The sequence below is a fragment of the Cricetulus griseus genome, chromosome 5 (genome assembly GCF_003668045.3).
Source record: "Cricetulus griseus strain 17A/GY chromosome 5, alternate assembly CriGri-PICRH-1.0, whole genome shotgun sequence".
Classification (NCBI taxonomy): domain Eukaryota; kingdom Metazoa; phylum Chordata; class Mammalia; order Rodentia; family Cricetidae; genus Cricetulus; species Cricetulus griseus.
The window spans coordinates 110,891,046-110,915,133 of record NC_048598.1 but is presented as its reverse complement, the minus strand read 5'-3'; the positions used below and the strand labels follow the sequence as shown (position 1 = coordinate 110,915,133).

Here is a 24,088-nt window from a genome sequence, read left to right as displayed (position 1 = left end):
TTACTCACTTTTAAGATTGTAGAGAGTAACCAGTGCTCACATGCTTTCTAGTAGTACTACTAGGAGGAGTGGGATGACTCCATGCCCCAAGTTTCCCAGAGAAAGAGGGAATCCTGCCGCCATAGCCTGCCCTGTCGGGCCGATGAGAGGCATCAGAGCAGCTTCCATAGGCTCGCACCGTCCCAGGGCTTCTGGAGTTTAGACTCGGCACTCCTAGGATGATAAAGACAGATCCAGATGGAGTTTGCTTTCATCATGGCTAGATTAGCCATTTGGGTAAGATACTGCTTTTGCCTGGACTCTTTGTTGCAGTTTGTTATAAGCTGGACATACAGGACCCACAAGAAAGTGACTACTAAATTTACAAAACAAGAGAGTACTGAAGGGTTCCATGTTAAAATGGAGAAGTGTGCTAGATACACTATGGCCTATAGGCTGAAGATGGATGCCCCAATGTTACAGAGGAACTTTGGGTGACTGTCCAGGTAGCAGATGTCTCTGTCAATTCTAGAGTTTATATATTATCCTTCTGTAGTCTTTGATAGAGTTGAAGACAGATAGTTAAGGTTATAGTTTTCTTCAGTTATTATAAAAGATAAGTTACCCTTCTTTTTATTTAGACAGAATAGAGGAGATGATAGAGAAAGTACTTCTGTGTATGTTTATCTTATTGATTGTTGAATAAAATACTTCTTGGCCAATGAGACAGAAAGTTAGATGGAACTAGGAGTCAAAGAGAATTCTGGGAGATGTAGTCGAGAAGTGGTGATCCAGGCTGGAAGTGACATAGCAAGGAGACTCATATTTAAGCGAAGGAGAAACAGGAAGGTCCTCTTTTACCTGTTTGCCTGCTCCAGTGGCACGATGTGATCCAACAACAAGGAGGGACGCCAATAAAGCATCCGATAAGATAAGTCTTATAAAACATATAGGTTTATGATAGTTAAGACTGAGCTAACAGATGAGAATCCTAGTCATTGGCCAAGCAGCTTTGAACCTAATACAAGTTTCTGTGTATTCATTTGGGCCCTAACTTGGGTGGGCAGCTGGCATAAAGCACACACGTGGTGGTGGGGCTCAGGTGGCTTTTGGCAGAAAGATTTATCTAACAACTGGGGAGCTTACTTCTCAATTTAATACATAATCAACAATGTCTTATTAATATAAAACAGATACATTTTCATTTTAGAGTAACTGAAATACAATACAATTTTGGTGATAGGTGCATTTTGATGGAAGCCTTTTAAGGTTTAGATTTAAACTTTGATTTAGATAGAAAAATCTAGTGGAGAGAAAAAGAGAAACTGGAGAGAGGGGGAGGGGTGAGAGGATGACTGTGGGAGTGGAGGAGGGGAAAGAAATAACAAGAATATTTAGGCTTAAAAAAGAGTATTTAGGATTTGTAGGGAGCCGTCCCTGCATTCTCCATTACAAGATGGCGCCTGCATCCGGCAGGCACCGAATGTAAACAAGATTATTGCGCAGGCGCTGGGTAATTTTCCATTCCTTGATCTCTGCCTATTCCATGGCGTCATATGGCCCGATGAGCTGCAGCCAATCATGGGGTGACACGTCCGAGGCGGCGGTTGCCAGCCTTTATTAGGGGACGGGATTCTTGGCTCGGGGTCTCCGCTCTGGTAAGCTTATGCTCTCCTCTCAAGACGCATTAAATCTTTACTGCAGAAGGATCCGAATGTCCTGTGTGGTTCTTGCCGGCGAGACTATCGTGCAGGACAAGGATTCATGTAAAATGTGGATTTACAACATAAAACAGATTTCTGCTTGGTACTGAGTAGAAAATTATTGAGGAATATAGTGTTTAGAGTAAACAGTATTTAACATTTATGTAAGTAATACATATCCAAGTAGATATAGAAACTGTTGTCATGAACAATGTGATTTACTCTCTAGAAACTGCCACACTAAAAACAATACATTTCAACTTTGCATCCTCAGTCACTCCGAAAAAATAGAAAAATTGTGAGTGTGGAAAGTAGTACTTGCAAGTGTAGAAACTGTCTGTGGATCTTGTAAAATCTGGATAATATGGCTTCTTTAGACCTAATGCTAAAACCCTTTGGGGGCAGGATCTGCCCCAAATCTAAGGTTCAGAATGATAGTGAAAACAAGCTACAGCTGCTCTAACTGGTTGTCATTTTGGAAGACAGAACATGGCCTAGGAAATGAGCTGTGTGTCTGTGAACAGTTAGATGGGGCAATATGGGAACATTATAGAAAGAACTTGGCAGCTTCCAGCCACATCTCTTAAAGGAGACAATACTAATTATAAGAAAGATGTTGGCAGACTTGGTACATCATGAGTTGTATCTCATAAATCTCTCAGGTAAATTCTGATTTGTTTGTGACACAAGTAGTACTGTACTTTGGTTACAGAAAGAAATATTTGGTTCACAGAACAAAGTGAATAATATGGTGGTTGAGGGTGCTTTCATTCAGCCTAAGCTAGTCTAGAATTTTCTATGTAAATAAAGATAACAATGTTGCCTGGTGATGAATTCTGGAAACTTCTATCCTACCTATGAGTGCTGAGATTAAGTGAGTTAAAAATAAGTCCATGTGCAGCTAAAATACCTCAGTTGGGAGAACATTAGACTGAACAAGTAACAATGAAAATAATTTTATGGTTGGGGGTCTCCAAACATGAGGAGGTATATTAAACAAAGGGTTACAGTAGTAGAAGGTTAAGAATCTCTGTCTTAAGGTTATCAAACCTTGGGTGGGCCTCTTGGCAGGAATCCTCAGCTATAGCACAGGTGAAGCAAAGGCAATTGAGCTCCTCATACTATGGATAGATATCTGAGCTTAGGGAAGAGAGTGGCAATGAATTCTAATCTTCTCCTTTCCTTGCTGCCCATGTGTTATAGAACTAAACAGTTCTGCATTCATTGTGATACAGAAGCTCGTGTTCTGTTTTGCTGGACTTGAAAGTGGGTAATCCATACCTACTGACACTGATTCAAACACTATAGTTGCCTAAACAGCACGCATGCAATGACAACACCAGTTGATATGCTACGTGGATGGTATAAATCTCACAAGATCTCCCCCCAGATGAAGTGCTTCTGGGAATTAATGGCTTCTAAGTAAGGGAGAATGAGTCTTCTCCAGGACTAAACTCCTAAATAGGTTGTTTAATCCCAAGCCATCAGCCATAAACACATAAACATGTGAGCAACGATAAATGGATGTGAGAGACTAGGAGGTAGGGAGTGAAAGAAAGAAGGAGAGAACTGCATGGTAAAAGTACTAAATGAACAAGTCATGGATCTGAGAGTGAATGGGGCATCATTGAAAGAAATGGAGGAAAAAAAGTGAAGTAGAAATGACATAAATTCTACATAGATTTTTAAATTTTAATTTCTATTATCTAATCTACCTAGTTAATTATAGAACAATTGCAGGGTTTCTTTTTTTCTCTTTGGGGACCCACAAACCATCTCCCAAATAAATACACAGAAACTTGTTGGTACTAATGAATATCCAGGCCTTAGCTTGTCTTGATTCTAGTCAGCTTTTCTAAGTTAACTTAAATTATCCATTTTTCTCTTTAACTACAACTTGCCTCTGGGCTTCTTACTTTTCTTTATACTATGTGTCTTTCTTACTCTGTGTCTGGCTGTGTGGCTCAATAGCTGACCCCTAATATCCTTCTCTACTCCTAGTCATAATCCTTGCTCTTCTCTTTTTTCTAGCCTAGATTTCTCCTATTTATTCTCTCTGCCTAGCAGCCTTGCCTATATCTCTGTCTGGCCTAGCTATTGGACATTCAGCTCTTTATTAGACCAATCAGGTGTTACAGGTAGGCAATTTAACACAGTTTTACAGAGTTACATAAATGCAACATAAAATAATACAATACATCTTTGTATCTGTCAACAAATAAACAAATAACAGAATAAACAAATGTAGCATATCTTAAACTACTATTACAAATAAACAATTATATAATCAGATATATAAATCTCCTTGTCTGTTTTATCAATAGTTTGTTTTTTTCTATGTTTCATAACCCAGATTAATGCCATATTGCACATTATTTCTTTTCATTTTTTTTAATGTTTTAGCTTTTATCTCCTTAATCCTTTTTCATTCCCTTGCAGTTTACTGAGTAAATAATCAGACCTTTTGTTTCTTAGTATTATCCAATTTTAATTTTAGTATTATATTTTTATGCTGTTATTCAACACTTGCCTCTGGCTGAATTCTCCATAATTTGGAATTAAACCTAGTTAATAATTAGTTTTAGATCCAGTTACATGGCATTTCATTGTGTGTTTATTTCTAAATTGACATAAATGAATAGTTTAATTCTTTATACTTATCACACATGATACTATAATAAAATCCCTATGTATGTCTTTGCTCATTCATCTCACTAAATTTATTTTAAGTGAATTATTTAAGTTTCATTACAGAAAAAATCCAAATATTCTTTTAAAAGTTTGTCAGATCGAATTTTCAAAATCAGAAAAAAACAACTGAGAGAGTGGAGATTGTCCTACTCTGCCTCCACAGAGCACGATAACAAGCATGCATCATCCCTGCCTTCCTTTCAATGTGGATGCTAGGGATCACACTAAGACCCCTATGTTTGTGTGGCAAACATTTTGATACCCCCTGCATGTTTTACTTATTCTAGAGAAACCACAGTGGCTTCCGGATTTTTCGTTTATTATTCTGTAAGCTGCTCAATGCTTCCATTATAATTCGTCAGGCTTCCAGCCTGAGATCACACCTTCCTACCTATAATTCCCTTGAAGCCAGACTTGTCTTCTGAGTTGTTCCTGAAGGTGATCTTGCTTCTACCAGAGAATTTTCACAGAAGAACATCTCCCCTTGCTGAATTGCACATTCCTTAGCAGCCTGTGGGGGTGATGTCAGGATAATATATTGGGCTAATTCATATTATCACCTTGGGAGTTTTTAGATTCTTTCGGTATTTTGCTAAGAAATCAGCAGTTAATATGAGGGATTTCAGAAACAATAAGGATTATTTTTTCCAATTTTCCTCTCTTTAATCAACTGAAAATGAGTTTTAGAAAATTATTAATTTGGGTGTTCAAACATTAACAGGTAAATAAAGAACTAGGACCAAAATCAAACTGAATGAAAAAATTAACTACAGGAAAATATGAATACATTGCCAATCAAAAATCAAAGCACATTGAATATGGAACAAAGCACAGCATATCCTATTCTCTTTGTGTTAGGGTTTGTTTCAGTTTGAACTGTCTTTAATACCCTCATTCACAATAGTTGTCTTGAAGTCCTACTGCCAGGACTCTTGTTTCTAAATTTGTTTTAAACATGTGATCTTTGGGAATTTTTATAATACTAAAATGAATTTATTACTGTGGGCCCTAATTCATCATGAGGGAATCATTTATAGGGTTAGAAAATGGTGGGGGAATTTGGATTGAGCAAGAAAAAACAGTAGAGTATCATGGAAAAAACAAAAGATGCCTCATAAAAAGGGAAACAGATGTTGGAATTACACTGTCTCCAAGAACAATGAACTCTTTGGGCTGCAAGAAGCTCCAAGAGGCCCAAGCTGGCCTCGAACTCGTGATCCTCCTGCCTCTGCCTCCTTCAGCAAATCCTACCGGCGTGTGGAAGCAGAAAGGTTGAGACAGGTGTAGATGAGAATAAAGGACATATGATAGGTAGGATTCTAGTTGGGGGGTGGTGGTAGGGGAGGAAGAGAGTGAGAAGGGAACTGGGATTGTCATGTAATTCAATCTTGTTTGTAATTCAAATATATAAAAATATAAAAAACTAAAAAAAAAAGAAGCTCCAAGAGGTAGAATGTTTCCTTAACTGAACTTCAGAGGATACCCAAGTCCTGGCATTTTATTATGACAGCCACAAGAATGCTATGCGGTGACTACTTCTGTGAACATAGAGAATGCGTGTTTGAAGGAAGAAGCAAGAATCTGGGGATTTATATCAACTCTTACCACACAATTGCTCATCTATACTTTTCTCCTGAGTAGGGTGTGAGCTTATTCCCTAAAATAGTTTATAGACAGTTGGTTCTTGGTAAGTGTATCACTGCCTTGGAGATTCAACGAGTTACATATACAAAATATCAAGAAAACATTGTGCCACTACTGAATGCACACAGCGTTTTGCCTGTAATTATTACATATGTGAATTAATTCAGTATGATAATTATTTATATATTTATTACATTTTATTTTATTATCATTTTGGAAATTTATCTAATTTAGAAACAATCTTATTTTACATATCAAACCAAGTTCCCTCTCCCTCACATCATCCCATGCCCCTCACTCCCCCATCCACTCCCCATGGATGGTGAGGCTTTCCATGGGGGGATCATCAAAGTCTGTCATATCATTTGAGGGAGGGCCTATGCCCTCCTCCCTGTATCTGGGCTAAGAGACTACCCTTCCATTAGTAAATGGCTCCCAAAGTCCATTTGTGCACTAGGCATAAATACTGGTTCCATTGTCAAATATCCGATATCCTGCCCAGGCCTCCTAATTGGAATCCACATTCAGTGGGATTGGTCTGGTCCACTTCTGGTTCCCCAGCTTTATGACTGGGGTTCCTGTGCTCTCATTTCCTCAGGTCAGCTGTTTCTGAAGGTTTATCCAGCAAAACCTTGACCCCTTTGCTCATCCTTCCTCCCTCTCTACAACTGGACTCCAACAATTCAGCTCAGTGCCTAGCTGTGGGTATTTGCTTCTGGTTCCATCAGCACCTGGATGAAGGTGCTAGGATGCCATTTAAGGTAGTCATCAATCTCATTATACAGGAAGGGTATTTAAGTTAGCCTCTCCAATATTGCGTAGCTTCTTAGTTGAGGTCATCCTTTTGGATCTTTGGACATTTCCCTAGTGCCAGGTTCCCCTTTAAACCTATAATGACTCCCTCTATTAAGGTATCCCTTTTCTTGCTCTCCTTTATTCTTCCTCCTACTCAGTTTTCCTGATCTCTCATGTTCTCCTCTACCCTCCTGCTTTTCCCTTCCACTTTCTCCTACCTTTTCCCCTCTTGCTCCATGCCCCCAATTTGCTCAGCAGGTCTTGACTCTTTCCTCTTCTCCAGGGGGCCAATTAAGTCTCTCTTAGGGTCCACCTTGTTTCCTAGCTTCTCTGGAGGAGTGCATTGTATGCTGGTAGTCCTTTGCTCTATATCTAATATTTATATATGAGTTAGTACATGCCATGCTTGTCTTTCTGTGACTGGATTACTTCACTCAGGATGGTTTCTTCCAGTTCCATTCATTTGCCTGTGAATTTCAAGATTTCATTAATTTTTTCTGCTGAGTAATACTCTACAGTGTAACCGTACATTTTCTCCATCCATTCCTCAGTTGAGGGGCATCTAGGTTGCTTCCAGGTTCTGCCTATTACAAATAGTGCTGCTATGAACATAGTGGAACAGATGTCCTTGTTGTATGAATGTGAATCTTTTAGGTATAGGCCTTAGAGTGGAATTGCTGGTTCTTGAGGTAGATTGATTCCAATTTTCCTGAGGAATCACCATACTGATTTCCAAAGTGGCTGTACAAATTGCACTCCCACCAGCAGTGGAGGAGTGTTTCCCTTTCTCCACATCCTCTCCAACACTAACAGTCCTTGGTGTTTTTGAATTTAGTCATTCTGACAGGAACAAGATGGTATTTCAGAGTTGTTTTGATTTGCATTTCCCTGATGGCTAAGGATGTAAAGTTGCGCACTTTTTAAAGTATCTTTCAGCCATTCTAAATTCCTCTATTGAGAATTCTCTATTTAGTTCTGTACTACACTTTTAATTGAACGGCTTGGTGTTTTGGTGACTAGCTTGGTGAGTTCTTTGTATATTTTGGAAATCAGCCCTGTGTCAGATATGGGTAGGTGAATATCTTTTCCCATTATGTTTGCTGCTGTTTTGTCTTACTGACTGTGTCCTTTGCTTTACAGAAGCTTCTCAGTTTCAGGAGGTTCCTTTTATTAATTGTCAATTTCAGTGTCTGTGCTACTGGTGTTAGGTTAAGGAAGTGGACTCCTGTACCAATTCACTCAAGGGAACCTCTCACTTTATCTTCTAAGAGGTTCAGTACACTGAGTTCAGTACACTAGAGTTATGTTGAGGTCTTTGATCCATTTGGACTTATGTTTATTATATGATGATACATATGGATCTATCTGCAGTCTTCTACATGCCAGCATCCAGTTTTTTCAGCACCATTTATTGAAGATGCTTTCTTTTTTTCTTTTTGTTTCCATTGTGTAATTTTAGCTTCTTTGAAAAAAATCAGGTGTTCATAGGTGTGTGGGTTAATAGCAGGGTTTTCAATTTTATTCCATTAGTCTACCTGGCTGTTTTTATGCCAGAACGAAGCTGTTTTCATTACTATAGATCTTTCATAGAGCTTGAAGTAAGGGATTTTGATACCTCTGGGAGTTCCTTTACTCTATAGGGTTTTTATTTTTTTTTTTTTTGCTATCCTGGGTTAGTTTGGTATTATTCTTTCAAGGTCTGCGAAGAATTGTGATGGGATTTTGATGGAGATTGCCTTGAATATGTAGATTGCTTTTGCTAAGATTGCCATTTTACTATGTTGATCCTACCTCTCCAAGAACATGGGAGATCTTTCCATTTTATGGTAGCTTGTTTAATTTATTTTTTAATGACTCAAAGTTCTTGTCATACAGGGATTTTACCTGTTTGATTAGAGTGACCACAATATATTTTATGTTGTTTGTGACTATTGTAAAGGGTGATGTTTCACTGATTTCTTTCTCAGCATGTTTATCATCTGTATACGGTAGGGTTACTGAGCTTTTTGAGTTAATCCTGTATCCTGCCACTTTGCTGAAGGTGTTTGTCAGCTGTAGGAGTTCCCTGGTAGAATTTTTTGGGTCACTTATGGGTATCATCTGTAAATAGTGAAATTTTGCCTTCTTCTTTTCCAATCTGTATCCCCTTGACCTCCTTTTTTTTTGTCTTATTGCTCTAGCTAGAACTTCAAGTACTATATTGAAGAGATATGAAGGAAGTGGAAATCCTTGTCTTGTTCATGATTTTAGAGGAATCATGTTGAGTTTCTCTCCATTTACCTTGAAGTTGCCTGTTGGTTTACTGTATATTGCTTTTTTCATATTTAGGTATGCTCCTGTTAACCCTGATCTCTCCAAGACCTTTATTATGAACGGGTGTTGGATTTTGTAGAGGGCTTTTAAAGCACCTAGTGAGATGATCATTTGGTTTTCCTTTTTCAGTTGGTTTATATGGTGGTTTACATTGATGGATTTTCATATGTTGAACCATCCCTGCATCCCTAGAATGAAGACTATTTAATTATGGTGGATGATTTTTCTAATATATTCTTGGATTTGCTTTGCCAGTATTTTATTGAGTATTTTTGCATCAATGTTCATGAGGGATATTGGTCTGTAGTTCTCTTTCTTAGTTGTGTCTTTGTGTGACTTGTTTACCAAGGCAATAGTAGCCTTGTAAAAAGAGTTTGGCAAAGACCCTTCTGCTTCTATTGTGTGGAACTCTTTGAGGAGTATTGGTATTAGCTATTCTTTGAATTTTTGGTAGAACTCTGCACTGAAATCATCTGGCCCTGGTCTTTTTTGGTTGAGAGACTTTTGATGACTGCTTCTATTTCATTAGGGGTTATAGGTCTATTTAAATTGCTTATCTGTTCTTGATTTAGTTTTGAAAGTGATAATTTTCATTATCTTTTATAAATAATTCTGGAGTCATTCACAGTATGAGAGAAGAGATTTATGATATTAATCAAATGATAAATAATTTTATATATTGGATATGACCCATCATGATTTCTTTATGTCTGAAAGATCCTGAAACAAATTCTTTTTTTGTTTTTGTTGTTTATGGTTTTTTGAGACAATATTTCTTTGTTTCACTTTGGCTGTCCTGGAACTAGCTCAGTACACCAGGCTATCTTCAAACTCACAGATATCTACCTACCTCTGCCTACTGAGTACTGGGATTAAAAGCTTGCTCCATCACCACCCAGCAAGAAACAATGTCTTAATGGATATGAAAGTATGGTTAAACATCTCTGATATATTGCAAAATCCCTGTCATAACACCAATGAACATTATCTATATTGACCAGCATGTTACGACTTTGAATCCTATAAAGAAAAGATAACTATTTTGTGTTTCTGGTTGGTCTTTCCTGTTAATTGAAGCAGGAAAAAGAAAAGCAGTGCCTAGCACTATGTCACTATTATTGTGTCTTTCCATGTAATTAGTATATGTATTCTGCTCTTCTCATTTGTATTTCCTAAAAATGGCTGTCCATACATATACACAAACCATAGAATATGGATCTACATGAATATGATACCTTTAGCTGAAGTGTTATTTTACTGAAAAATAATAGAGCACTAAATTATACACAATAGAAAAATAATCATTTCCCTGCTGAAGCCAAAGTACAGTGAAAGATTTGTAAGGAACCAGATAGCCCCTCCCTTCAAAACAGTAACTTCTAAAAACTTCTGAAGAGAAACTGCTTGGTGATTGCATACATCTTTCCAAAGCAATAAATAAGCATATAGAATTCATTACTCACCTTTTCACTAACAAAAACACGATACTACCTTTTCTTTTGAATCAAATGCATGAAATATGAAAACCTCCGATTTCACACAGTCATTGTGTTATAATCCTATTTCTCATGTCTATTTCTTGCAGGTAATTATTTATTCTTTTCTACCCCTAAGTGAATCTCTGCACCTCTAGGCAGCACAGCAAATTACTTTTTTCCTTTCCTTTCCTTTTTCTTCTTCCTTCCTTCATTTCTTTCTTTCAATCCTTTTTTCTTTCCTTCTTTCTGTTTTTGGAAATACTAATCGGTTTTCTTTCAATTGTTCATTTCCTGATAAATATTCCATTCCTATATTTTATTATCAACATCCTGTATAAATTCAATTAACAACAAATGAAATGTACACAGAATAACACCAAAACATCTGTGTTCATTATTACTTTATCTATTAGGCTATCGAAAGTAAATATTTTGTTGTTTGTATCTTCACAAAAATGCTAGTATTTACTGGCTTTCCAGGTTATAGTATGAGATAGGGAATATTTAAAAAGATCATAACATTTAAAAAGCCAGATAAGTCTGATATTGCTACATTACATTATCAAAATGGATTATTTGTGGTTGCCTGTTCTTGGGCACCACAGTTTTATCTGGCCCTCAATGGATAGGATGTAGCCTAGATTTTGTCGATCAGAACCCCAAAGCAAATGCTTCTCCCCTCAATGGATAGGATGTAGCACAGATTTTGTCGATCAGAACCCCAAAGCAAATGCTGCATTGAGGAGTAATGTTACCTTCAGAGCCACATCTGGCAGCCAGCGACTTGAGGGAATAAACCTTGTGACTCTCTGTGGCTGCCAGCTCTACTTGGAGGATTCCTGTGGTCAGAGGGGAGAGCAAGACTTCACTCTCAGAAGCAGCTGTCATCAACACAAAGCAGCCAAATGAAATCCTTTCCAGCAAAATCCCTTATCAGGGATTTCCTTTCAATCCAATGATACATTCTATTCCAAAATGTAAAATGGTGTGGCATTTCTCAATGTTGATAGCGTGCCATTCCTTTTCTTCGAAGTCAAAAGCTCCCCGAGGATGGCAAGGCGTCCTTGGAGGAAAGCTAAGCTGCTTCTTGTGTATTCATAGCTGTTATATTTGCTCACATTTTGAGTGCTCATTCTTAAGAGTAGGGCTGATGGCTTACTGAAGTGACCCTCCCCTGGGGTTTCTGAAATTGACTATCAACCTCAATCGATAAAAATGAATTATTCATATGGTGACTTATCTCCACATTTTCTGCATTGACTCTAGTATGTCTTTTTAAAATATCAATTTTAATGTTTGACTTGATGCATGTTTGTATGGTTTCTTTATTTCTCTTTAGAGCTTCATCCTGCATAGTGTGTCATATCCTATCATAGGTAACTGAGAGTTCATGCTTTATGGACATATGCTGAGTTAAACATCAGAAAGAGATGATTTTTTAGAAGAATAACACCTTTGTTTTTTTTTTTCTTTAAGAAGCCAACATTAACCAGCATAGGCTGTTCTTATAAACCTTGGCTACATCCACCTGTGAAGAAAGGTCTAGGTGTTTCAAAAGCAGGACATGTATGTTTTAAAGTGGCTTTTGGAAAACATGAAACATAAATTGTAGTGAACAACCATTTAGGTGTGTTGTTCTGAGTTCTTGAGGGTGATTTAATATTCTGTGGGCTTAATTAAGAAATATTTAATTTTGGAAATAATAGCTTTGTCCTCAATAGAACATAGTAAAACTATTGCCTATGCATATGCCAGAAAACTATGAAATAAGATCTCTGCATGATATAATGATAAAATTGAATATTATTGTACAGGGGAAACATAAATATAGTATATATGATATAATATAATATAATGTCATATAACATAACATCTCTGTTTATGAACTTGAATGGCTTGGCAGATTATCTGAATAAATAGAAATTGATATATACAACTCTTTCCTCATTTATCAATTAATGTATCTGAATAAAAGCAACAATCAAAGGAACCGGCTAACAACAAGGAGATTTAACTAAGGAAGAAGGAATATTGGTTTCCTTAAAATGTGTCATATTTTGTATGTTTTGCATTTCATACATATTTTATGACATTTCATAGAGCAATATCATTATTTTCTATCAGAAATGTGACTATTTGTGGCACTGTTAACAGAAACACAGCTTCCTTCATAGTTAATACAGCAATATATAAACAACTTCAAATACTATAGAGTTATGCAGAAAAATAAATGTCATCTCTAGAAATAAAGTTCAAAAATTCATCAGGATTAAGCTACTTTTGGGTGGAAGGCACTTTAAGTGATAATGAAGAGTCTATGTACAATTCAGTATCTGGTTCTAATTCATTGGTGGAAGTCAAATAGCTTAATGCTCCAATACAAACCCCTTCAATACCTTTTAGAGGACATAGATTAAAATTCACTTAGAGTAGAATATTTTAGGGCATAAAACTTAATAATTAATCACAGGTAGAACAAGAACAAGGAAGAGGGAGTGAGGAAGAAGAAGGAAAGAATGAAAGGAGAGATGAAGATGAGGAAGGAGAAAAAGAAAAAACATAGGAATAGGCTAGGTATATTATAAAAAATCATCAGTGAAAATATTAATCATTATTAGCAGTGCTGTTAGGCTTATTAAAGCAAACATCTTTGTTCAGGTGATCTCCTGTAACTTGCTTACTATCTAAAATGTAGTGGAATTTAAGAGACTGGTAGTATCCAATAAATGATAGAATAAATCACTCATGTAATTCCTACAGTAAATAGTATAGGATTATTTGCCTTTAGAAAATGAACTTAAGTCTATTTTGCATTTGCATTATTTTGAAAATACCAAAATTGAGAAGTACAGAAATATTATTATTAAAATCAAATTTATACATGTAATAGATACACATTATATATTGATAATCTGCTTATTTATAGCTTTCACTTTCATATATTATGTATCTTATTTTGTGTGTTTCTGTATGTGTGTATGTGGGATACCCATAAGTGTAGAATTCAGAAGATAACTTGAGGAAGTCAATTCTTTCCTCTTCGGTTTCTCAGTCTTGTGGCAAGTGTTTACACCTCCTTAAGCCATCTTTCCATCATGGAAATGTAACTTATCACTACTCTTTATGCAACTTAAGAACAACATGCCACCCATTGAATGGATGCCTATTCTGAATAAAGGTATTTCGAGTATTATCACTGTATTTATATCTCCAGTCATTAAACATGCAATTAAAATTATAACACATTGCTTAGAGGTCCCAGAGGTTCCCACATACAATAAAGGCTTTGCTACTTTTTCTTAGTTTCCTACTTGAATTAGTTAGTAAGACCATGTTGCTGAAGATACAACTCTTATTTATTGAAAAAGTATAGAAAATTAAGTTGGTACTGAGCTGGTGGATCCTCCTGGCCAGCTACCTATCATAATGCATAATGTGCTATACAAGATGCTGGGAGAAAAAGGGCTTCAACAGTATGATTCAGCTATGAAACTTAGAAACTACAATACCAACCTGCCAAGAAAGATATCCCAAGTGGTGCAAATAGTGGCATGGCTATTATGAGGTAAACAGCCACTCTGATTGAATCTGAGCCTCACTCAGCAGCAGGGAATTTATGCCTGGTCCTGTAAAACCATTCAAAAACCTATGGCTTAAGCCTTAGGGGAAAACTTAACAAAGTTGTTTAGCTAAATTACCATGGTGTCAAGGTGCTTTATAAATAGTTTATAGTCATAAATAAATACTACTGCTAACTTTAATCAGTGAAGTTTCTCTTTGCTGTGAATGGAAGAGAATACAAACACCCCTAGCTGCCCAAGGTACTGAGTATAAATTATGGTTGAATGCCGAGCCCTAAACAGGACATTTTATCACTCCTTATAATGGTCAGAGTCATTGCTGATCATGTGATGAAGAATGTAAATGCTAGAAGATAGCTGTGAAAGGTTTTCTGGGTGTAGCAGAGTTAATTCAATTATGATTTCCCAGCAGCTGAGAATCCCTCCGAAGACTCTCTAGAAGACTGGACCTACCAACGGTCAGCTGTGGACTTGGGAGGAGCTCACAGGTCCCTTCTCTTCCCCACTGCACTCTTCTGAAGGATTCTTGGCAAGAGGTATTGCTTGACCTATTTGGGTACCCACTAATAAGTCCATCAAGTGCCAATGAACATAGTTACATGAATGACTTTGTTCAACTCAGTGGGTTAGGCTCAGATGTGAATGTGGAAAAGACACTGGTATCAAAGGAAGCATGGAGCTAGAGAATATTAAAATGTCATTAGAGTAGAAGATCCAGTAGTCACAATACACTTCATTTCACACATGTACGTTCAAATTCTGTAAAAGTTAGTTTTAAAACTTTGTGATATGCGGTAAGGCTCAGTAGATAAATTGATCTCTGTATAAGCATAAGGACCTGAGTTCAGATCCCCAAAACTCATGTAAAGGCTGCGTGTGGCAATAAGTACATATCAACTCAGTCATGGAAATGAGAATGGTGATAAGTGATGAAAGAGAGATTTGGATCTCTGGGGCTTGCTGTCCGGACAACTAACCAGCTCCAAGTACAATGAAAGATAATGTCTGTTCCAGACATTAGGGAGGATTGCTACAAAAACTGTCTTCTCTTGCCCTCATAAATCTACAGCTTCTGTAATTGCCTGAACAAGACATGCACAAGCTCAAGTTGATAAACACAGACAAAGGAGCTGTTCATTAGGCTCCTTCCCTGGCAGAGAAGCTTTTGGCAATGGATGACACCTGGAAGAGGTAGAATCAGCTTTCTTCAGGGGTGTGTCCTGGCATACGTTGATCATGCACCAGTGGGTAGTTTCATATTCGTGAGAATTTTTATAATAGTACTTTTGGATTTATTTAGTTATTTTAATAAAAGAACATAAAGTGGGGCTGGACAGGAGTTTGAATTTGGAAGAGTTAGAGGGGATTGTGAGATGTGGACATAATCATAACGCTATGTATGCATTTATGAAATTATGAAAGAATGAAAGTATATGTTAAAACAAATATAATAACCAATTGATTCCAAATAATGAATTAAGGGAAGGAAGTAATACTGAAATCTTAACTGAGTTTTGTTTGTAATATGTATCTGTATCAAACTGTGAACAGAAGAGAAAATAAAAGATATGACTGTTTGAAAAATTAGAGAAGCAATTGAGAAATATAACTTTATATCAACTTCTGCTTTCCACATCAATATTAATGGAACATGATACATTGCTCTCAGACGTATACTACCCACCCCCACACACCACAAAAACAAAGTTATTTAAGTACTTATTTTACAGAAATTTATTGCAATGTTAAATAATTGTTATTATCTATGATTTTTACAATTGTTTCCTTTCATCGATCTGTAGCCCTTTGGCTGAACACAGTGGTCCAATATGAGCATATAAAGGGAAAATAAGAAAAATAAAAACAAGATTTATTTAAGAATCCAGGGCAACGTTGGTGCACCAAATCATTAGTTACAGCTCAAATGTCATCACTCCACAAACAACAGATATAAGAATGACTACCCCAAGAGTAAAAATGTGTACCAAATTCATTTGGGAGAGGACATGGGAATATAGTAAGCCTGAAGCAGCACACACTGACAATTGAATTTCTGAACCGATAAAGTGATGCTGTTACTACTTTTTTTCTTGAAAATATAAGGAGGAAACTGAACAAGCACATTCTTTTCAAACCTTTGAGAGTGCATGGAAGCATACCATAAGAACCAATACCCAACTTTGTTAGGTGTCTTTTACAATTAGGGCTATGAAAAAATATTTCTTAACACAATTTCCACAGTTTAGTTTCTCCATGTGTAGCACTCTGGACACCGTTTATTCACCCAAATCCTAGATTCTTGTTTGCCTATTGGGAGTAATATCAACTTTTATGTAGCAGATCATCACAATTTATTTGGATAGGACAATGGATATCATTTCTCAGAGAAACAGAACACATCAGGAAGCACAGATGTTTTCTTTCTGCTGAAGCAAGTGGTCCTGGCATGTGTATTCTTCAGAACTCTGCAATGTGTTCAGAATTTTTCTTAGTCCAAATAAAAAACAGAATTTTCTCTGAAGTACTTTAATTTCTAGGAAGAGTGGCGGGGTCTTGTGAGACATGAGTTGGAGTGGTTTAGCTGTCAAGAATTTATAAACAAAGTGCGCCCAAAGAGTGGTCAACAACAAGAAGTTACCTCATCAGTCACCCTAGTTTGGGATCTGAGAGTGGAATGTGATTTTTTTTTCCTCTAAGTATCAAAGTGGTCCTCATTTCCCCGGAAAATTTAAATAATGCTTCAAACAAAATCCAAAGTTGAAGAGGCTTTTGTTTGTACTTATGTCTAATTTCAGTTGGAATAATGATACATATGGAGTAAAATTTTTCTCTGGAGGTCAGTAAAATGCTTAAGGGAGAAAAAAAAAACAAGTATGCATAAAAAACAACAAAACCAAACAAAAAAGAAAGAATTATAGCAATTACAGAGACAGAGTGTTTTTGGTGTCTTAAAATATAAAGTCTTCAGATTTCAGGGTGCTTTGGATTTTAGATTGTCAGCATATTTATAAAAAGGCTATCTTATGGGAGCCCCCTTATGCTTCATGCATGTCCTTTACATAGCTTAAATTTTTATACACTACTTTGAATGAACTTGAACTTGGTGACAAACCTTTTGGAGTCATGTATAGAATTTAACACTTATGGCTTCAGGTTGTAGCTCAGTTTCACATTTTTAACCTTTATGACTTAGGTTTTAAAATTAGTTATTCAGCTGTATAAGAAGTCTAAGGAATAGTCATGTTTATAAAGCTGTATTTGATAAAGGTATCATTTAAAAGTGCTCCCAACTGTAAAGTTAACTGTTTATAGTTGCTGCATTCAATATGCAAATCAGTGTGGAAAATCCTTTAAATACTAAAGTCTCTCATGTGACACAGCTATACTTGTCATTCTTCACAGATATTTGCTCAAAAATGTTCAGTGACACCTTATTCACAATTGACAGGAAATGCAAAGACCTAAATATTCATCAACTCCATAAATGGATAATGAACATTTGGATAGACATGGTGGCATACTATTCATCTACAAAGAAAATTGAAACTTTTGCTCACAAATAGTTGGGCTTAGGAAGATTTATATATGGTGAGGTAACACAGATTCAGAAATATGAACACTAAATATTCTCTCTCATCCACAGCTCCTAGCTCCAAATCCTTGGAAGTGCCTATGGAGCATGAAGTAACCACAGAAACCAGGAAAGTATAAAGAGATTATAGCCAGGGTTTGAGTGAGGGGGTAGTGGGGATTTAGCTGCCAAAATCCTGAAGTAGATGGGGTAGTTTATCCTCAGGTCCCACCCCTTTCAGAGGAGCTATATGTAGTGGATGGTGTCTGAGGGAGGGACAATCATTTATTTCTGAGGACGCAGCCATGAGGACATTTCTCATGTTCCAATAGATGGGTCCATACCTATGCATGTAAGGGCAGCTCTAACTGAATTTAGATATCAAAAATGGATTACATAGATAGATGATGATGATAGATAGATAGATAGATAGATAGATAGATAGATAGATAGATGGATGGATAGAACAAAACAATTGGGAAGGACATGATATCATCTATAGAGGCATTTGGAGGGAAATTGAGGGTATATATGATATTTAATTGTGATATATGTATACATTTTTCAAAATGAAAAAAAGATTAAAAAAAAGCAATGAAAGCTTTAGACTCAGCCTGGCATGTTGGGCATGCTGTAGACTATGATGATATGGATATCAAAATACCAATGGATGGTGTATGGATTGAAAAATCTTACATATTTCAACAGTATATTTATTAGCAATTGATCTTTATTACTCCAAAACTAAACTGGAAAATCAATTAACAATATACAACCATAGAAATATGTATTTCTCAGATAAGTACGCAGAATTAACACATATGTTACATATGATAAATACAAATGTAAGGTTCCAGTTCATATCTGGGGGAGGAAATACAAGAAAGTATTTGCAGTCAGCCGGAACCATAGCATAACTAATCAAGTGGAAATCTCAGTCCCCTGTTTTCTCCACTTCCCATCTCTTTTCTGGATAATGTATTACAAAGTTGTCCTTTAGTTGGGAGTTGGCTGCAAGATATCCATGAATATACAAAGCTCCCTGGATCCTGATAACCATTATGTAGACTAGTATTTAGTGTATGCATAACTGTATACACACACACACACACACACACACACACACACACACACGAGTGTGTGGGTGTATATATGTATGTGTTTCTGTATTCTTTAGATTGTCTTTAGGTTATTCATAATGCCTAATGTATTCTAAGTGACTCATGAGAACTTATACTATGCTGTAGGAAAAAACTGATTAAAGCAAAATTAATCTGTTCATTGTGAGTGAAAACACAGTACATCAGCAACAATGAAAACAGGAGAAAGATAAGAAGGAAGACATTTCAAGGAAAATAGGTTTTGTGCCCAAGGGAACATAAAAGTCATTATCACATATCCACAATTGCACTTAAGGTTTCTAAAAAGTATTCATCAGTAAGTAAAACTGTATAATATGCATTGGAAAATATACTTTACATTTTTAACCAAAATTTAATCTTAAATGAAAGCAACAGTAACACAAATAAAACAAACTGGAATATGCCCCTAAGTATTACAAAGACTAAGTTATAAATAAAAAGCCCTTGTCTAATCGTAGTTCAAGCAGTGAAATAAGAGGAACTCTTATACAATCTAATTATTCATTTGCAATTTACATCAACTCAAAACTAACTCAAAATAGAAATTAGTTCTGCAGAATGGTGCTAAAAATATGGCTCAATCATTCAGGTTCTAGAGCCTTATGTTTATAGTCTGAAATTCTCTTGTTATATTTTAAAGAAAATATATTTAAGATGTATGAAGCAATGCCAACCAGATGACAGATTGGTTATGTTTGAAAGGAGAATATTTGAAGCAGGAGAAATCTCCTGGTTTATGGACAGCTTCTCTCTTCCATAATTACACACACACACACACACACACACACACACACACACACACACACACACACACGTGTAAACAGACACTTCTCCAAATACCCAGTTGCAGAAAAAAAATGACAGGTTGATACAATCAGTGATGAGTAGCTTAGACATTTTCTCCTTCTAAATTTGGGTTAATTTGTTGCAACAATAAAGACAGAGTGCACTTAGCTGTCTATAAACATACCAGGAACTGTGACCTAGGTATGATTTGTTTAGGTATTCATTTCTACTATCCAATGGTCCTGAATTTAGAAAGTGTTATAGATTGAAATTATTGTAATTATTTTTATTTTTTATATAAATTTCATTTAAATTAGAAACAATATATTTTACATAGCAATCACCAGTTCACGAGCCCTCCCATTCTCCCATAAGCCCCAACTACTCCCCTATCCCATCATCCCCCAGTCACTCCCCAGGGGTGAGGCCTTCCATGAGGGATTATTAAAATATGTCAAGTCATTTGGGTCAGGGCCTAGGCCTTCCCCTGTGTATCTAGGCTAAGAGAGTAATCCCCCATGGGAAATGGGCTCCTGGAAGTATTGTGACCATTTTTCTCTGTTGTATTAATTTGGGATCAAAGTTTACTATAATTAGCTGCCCAAACACAAAGAATAAACTTTTTAAAATTGACTTCTACAAATTCTATTGATACTAAACACACAATCTCCAAGATTGTGTTGTATCCTGAAGACATCTTGCCTCCTACCTTCCCAAATTTGATAAGGAGGAAAGTGTTCGAGTATGTCTTGAATAGATGTTTGATGGCTCACTGCTTTAATTGGTATGCTTCTCATGCTTGGGAGGCTGATGAAAAATGAATACTTGGAGTCAGTGCATGCCCCAAAATATCCAGGCAACACAGAACAGCTCAGTCCAAAAATTAAACAAAAAAAGTTTGTAAAAGACAATGTCTTTCTTTTTTAAAAAGCATATTATGATTCCACACATAGTCATCAATTTCTATAAATCCATGCCCAGGGAGAAATGGCTATATTGAAGTTATACAAGAAAATGCAAGCATGTCACCTACTTCCCAGGGAACAATGCATGCACCTGATGTAAAAAGAGTCAAGATATTGCTCAAACTAAGCATCAGGCATAAGATATTTTCAATTTCATCAGATTTGGAGTTTGTTACAAGAAAGTCTTTGCAAAAGGAATTCAAAGGGAAAAAAAGTCCTTAGTTTTCTGTTTTGGGGATTGGAGAGGGGGACACAAATCATTCTTTCAGGATTGTAGAGGTCAGTAAAAGAAATTATCTCAGTAGAAATCCCATGTCCTTCTCAATGCTACATTTTTCTTTCCAATGTAAGTGGTTATATCAAGACAGAAATATGATTAAAGTCCTGGTAAACCTAGAAATTATATTTGGCCTTATATTCTGTGTGTTTATGTGCATGAGTATATAGATGTACATGTGTGTTTGTATACTTGTGTCTCAGTTTGCATGTGTGTATATGTGAGAGTGGACATGCATGTTTGTGCACACATGTGAAGGACAGTGGGCACTTTAGACCTTTCTTTGAGACAGGGTTCCTCTCAGGCCTGGAATTTACCAAGTAAGCAAGGTTGATTGGCTAGTAAGTCTCAGAAATCTGCCCATTTCCATTTCTTCAGTGCTGGGATCATGAGTTTCATTGCCTCATCCAGATTTTTCTCAATGTGGGTTCTTGTGATGGATTTTATGTTTATGTTTAGATTAGAACTAAAATAATCTCCTCGTTCCTGGCAAAAACATGCTTTTTAATTAGGATATAGTCGATGTAGAAGAAATGCATTTGCCTAGATATTTCAAGAGGCATTTTACAAATGGGAAAATGAAAGCCTCTCCCCAGTTTGTTGTGCTTGCAACTCCAGTACCCAATGCACTTTAAACTCATTGGCATGCACACAAAACATTCACTTAGGAATGTAAATTTATGCATGGCCATGAGAGCATGTGCACATCTTGAAATCAATCTTGTTGTTCTGTTTGCTCCTTTGTTAACCAAAGGAAGAAAGTTAACATGCTCAGATCCTTGTAAGGGACCCACTGTAAATGTTGTTTGCATTCAGCTGTGAAAAGACAACTTTGCTTTATTACAACATTCAGTGGGTCTTCAACTGACCCAACAAATTTACTTCCCTTTTACATCTTGGCTGCTTCAAAACAATATTTCTTCAGTAGATAGCACACCAGAGGGGACTAGGAAACACCTGTCTTTATTTAACAAACTGATACCTTGCAGTTATCTTGTCTTCAGCATAAATGTATTTGAAGGAGGTTAATGGTGCCCAGTAGCACTGTTATAATTAAGATCTTGCCACTGTTTTATAACAAATTGTAGGTTTCTACACACAATCTGAAAATGATTTGTGAGGAGTTTGTTCTCTAGCATATGAAAGATTTTTTAAAGGTACCATCACTAAATGTGCATATAATGCGTGTGTGTGTGTGTGTGTGTGTGTGTGTGTGTGTGTGTGTGTGTGTACTCCTCACACAAACACAGGCACAGACATATACACATATCTAATTTTAGCTATAAGGATAACTGTTTAGCATGATGCTGGTCACCTTAAAATGTATATAAAATAAACAAATTCAGAGCAAAACATTTGTTTTGAGTCAAGACATCAGAGATACCTGTCTCAGAGAGTAGAGAGGGCATGATACTATATAACAGTTCATGCCATGGATGGTCCAGATGTAGAGAGGGTGCATAAAGACTCTAAATTGACTTTCTCCTCTTTGCTTTTTCTTTTTTCCAGTCTGCCTACAGAATGGGATGTATCTACCCACATTCAGGGTGACTCTCCCCTGTCAGTTTATCTCTTTATGGCTAGTCCTTCACAAAAGATACACTCAGACATATTCTTTAGAAATATCCTAGGAGACTTTAGGTTAATTTGAAACATTACACAATTTTTGTTTTATAAATTATATTTAAATTTGAACAATCTAATTTTGCATATCAATCATTGTTCCCTCTCCCTCCCATTGTTCCCTCTCCCTCCCATCTTCTCATGAACCCCATGGACCCCCCATCCCATTCCCCACGTACTACCCAGGGAGGGTGAGGCCTTCCATGAGGGATCATCAAAAAAAAATCTGTCAAGTCATTTGAGGCAGGGCCTTGGGCATCCCCTATGTATTTAGGCTAAGAGAGTATCTCTCCATGGGGAATGGGCTCCTGAAATCTATTCGTGCAGTGTGGATACATGTTGGTTCCATTGCCAGAGGCCCCATAGACTGTCCAGACCTCCTCACTGACACCGACTTTGGAAATCAATATGGTGCTTTCTTCAGAAAATGGGAAATCAGTCTACCTCAAGATCCAGCAATCATATACCCAAAGAATGCACATTCATGTAACAAGGACACCTGTTCAAATATGTTTATAGCAGCATTATTTGTAATAGACAGAACCTGGAAGCAAGCAAGATGCCCCTCAACTTAAGAATAGAAAATGGAAATGTGGTACATTTACATAATGGAGTACTTACTCAGCAGGAAAAAAAAAACAATAAAATCTTGAAATTTGCAGGCAAATGAATGGAACTAGAAGAAACCATCCTAAGTTAGGTAACCCAGTCAAATAAAGACAAACATGGTATGTATTCACTCATATATGGATATTAGACATAGAGCAAATGATAAGCAGCCTATAATCCACACCATCAGAGAAGGAAGGAGTACACTAAGAGGGAAATACATGGTCCCCTGTTGAAGGGGAAAGGGACTAGTGCTTCGGAATAATTTGGGAGCATGGGGGAAGAGGGAGGGAGTTAGGAGAAAGAGGAGGGGAGAGAATGAGAGGGGGAGGACACAAGGGATCAGGACGATTGAGTCCAGGGATGAATAGAAGAGAGCAAGAAAAGAGACATATCAATAGAGGAAGCCATTATAGGTTTAAAGAATGATCTAATACTAGGGAATCGTACAGAGATCCACAAGGATGATCCCAACTAGGAATCTAAGCAATAGTGGAGAGGCTACCTTAAATGCCCTTCCACTATAATGAGATTGATGACTACCTTAAATGACATCCAAAAGCCTTTATCCAGTAGCTGATACAAGCAGAAGCAGGGATTCACAGCTAAGCACTCAGCTGTACCCCTGGAATCCAATTGTAAGGAAGGAGGAATAAGGAACAAAGGGGTCAAGACCACAGCTGAACTGAGCAAGTGGGAACTCATGGACACCAGTATGACAGCTGGGAAAGTAACATAAGACAAAACATTATACATTTTAAAATAGATAAAAACACAAAATCTAGGTTTCCTCTTAAGAGTTAATGTAATCTTTCCTACTTATGTACAATGAACCAATTAAGAATATGGTATCTCTCAGTCAACAGATTCTTGTGGAATATTTTCTCCAAATATCTCCAAAAATGCATAACTCCATATGCTATGTTAGAGT

General features: G+C 36.7%; 1 long non-coding RNA gene across 10 annotated transcripts in view; it reads left to right on the top strand.

The window, feature by feature from the left end:
• Positions 1 to 22,722, top strand: part of LOC103162863 — a 60,217-nt gene extending 37,495 nt beyond the window's left edge. For 6 of the 10 annotated variants that reach the window (XR_004770220.1, XR_004770218.1, XR_004770216.1 and 3 more), the window contains 2 exons: positions 14,597 to 14,720; positions 15,254 to 15,771. This is a non-coding gene — a long non-coding RNA (uncharacterized LOC103162863). Of the gene's footprint in view, positions 1 to 14,593; positions 14,721 to 15,253; positions 15,772 to 17,827 lie in introns of those variants that run through there. The other 4 variants (XR_004770217.1, XR_004770212.1, XR_004770215.1 and 1 more) reach the window with 3 other exon arrangements.
• The last annotated feature ends 1,366 nt before the right edge of the window (positions 22,723 to 24,088 follow it).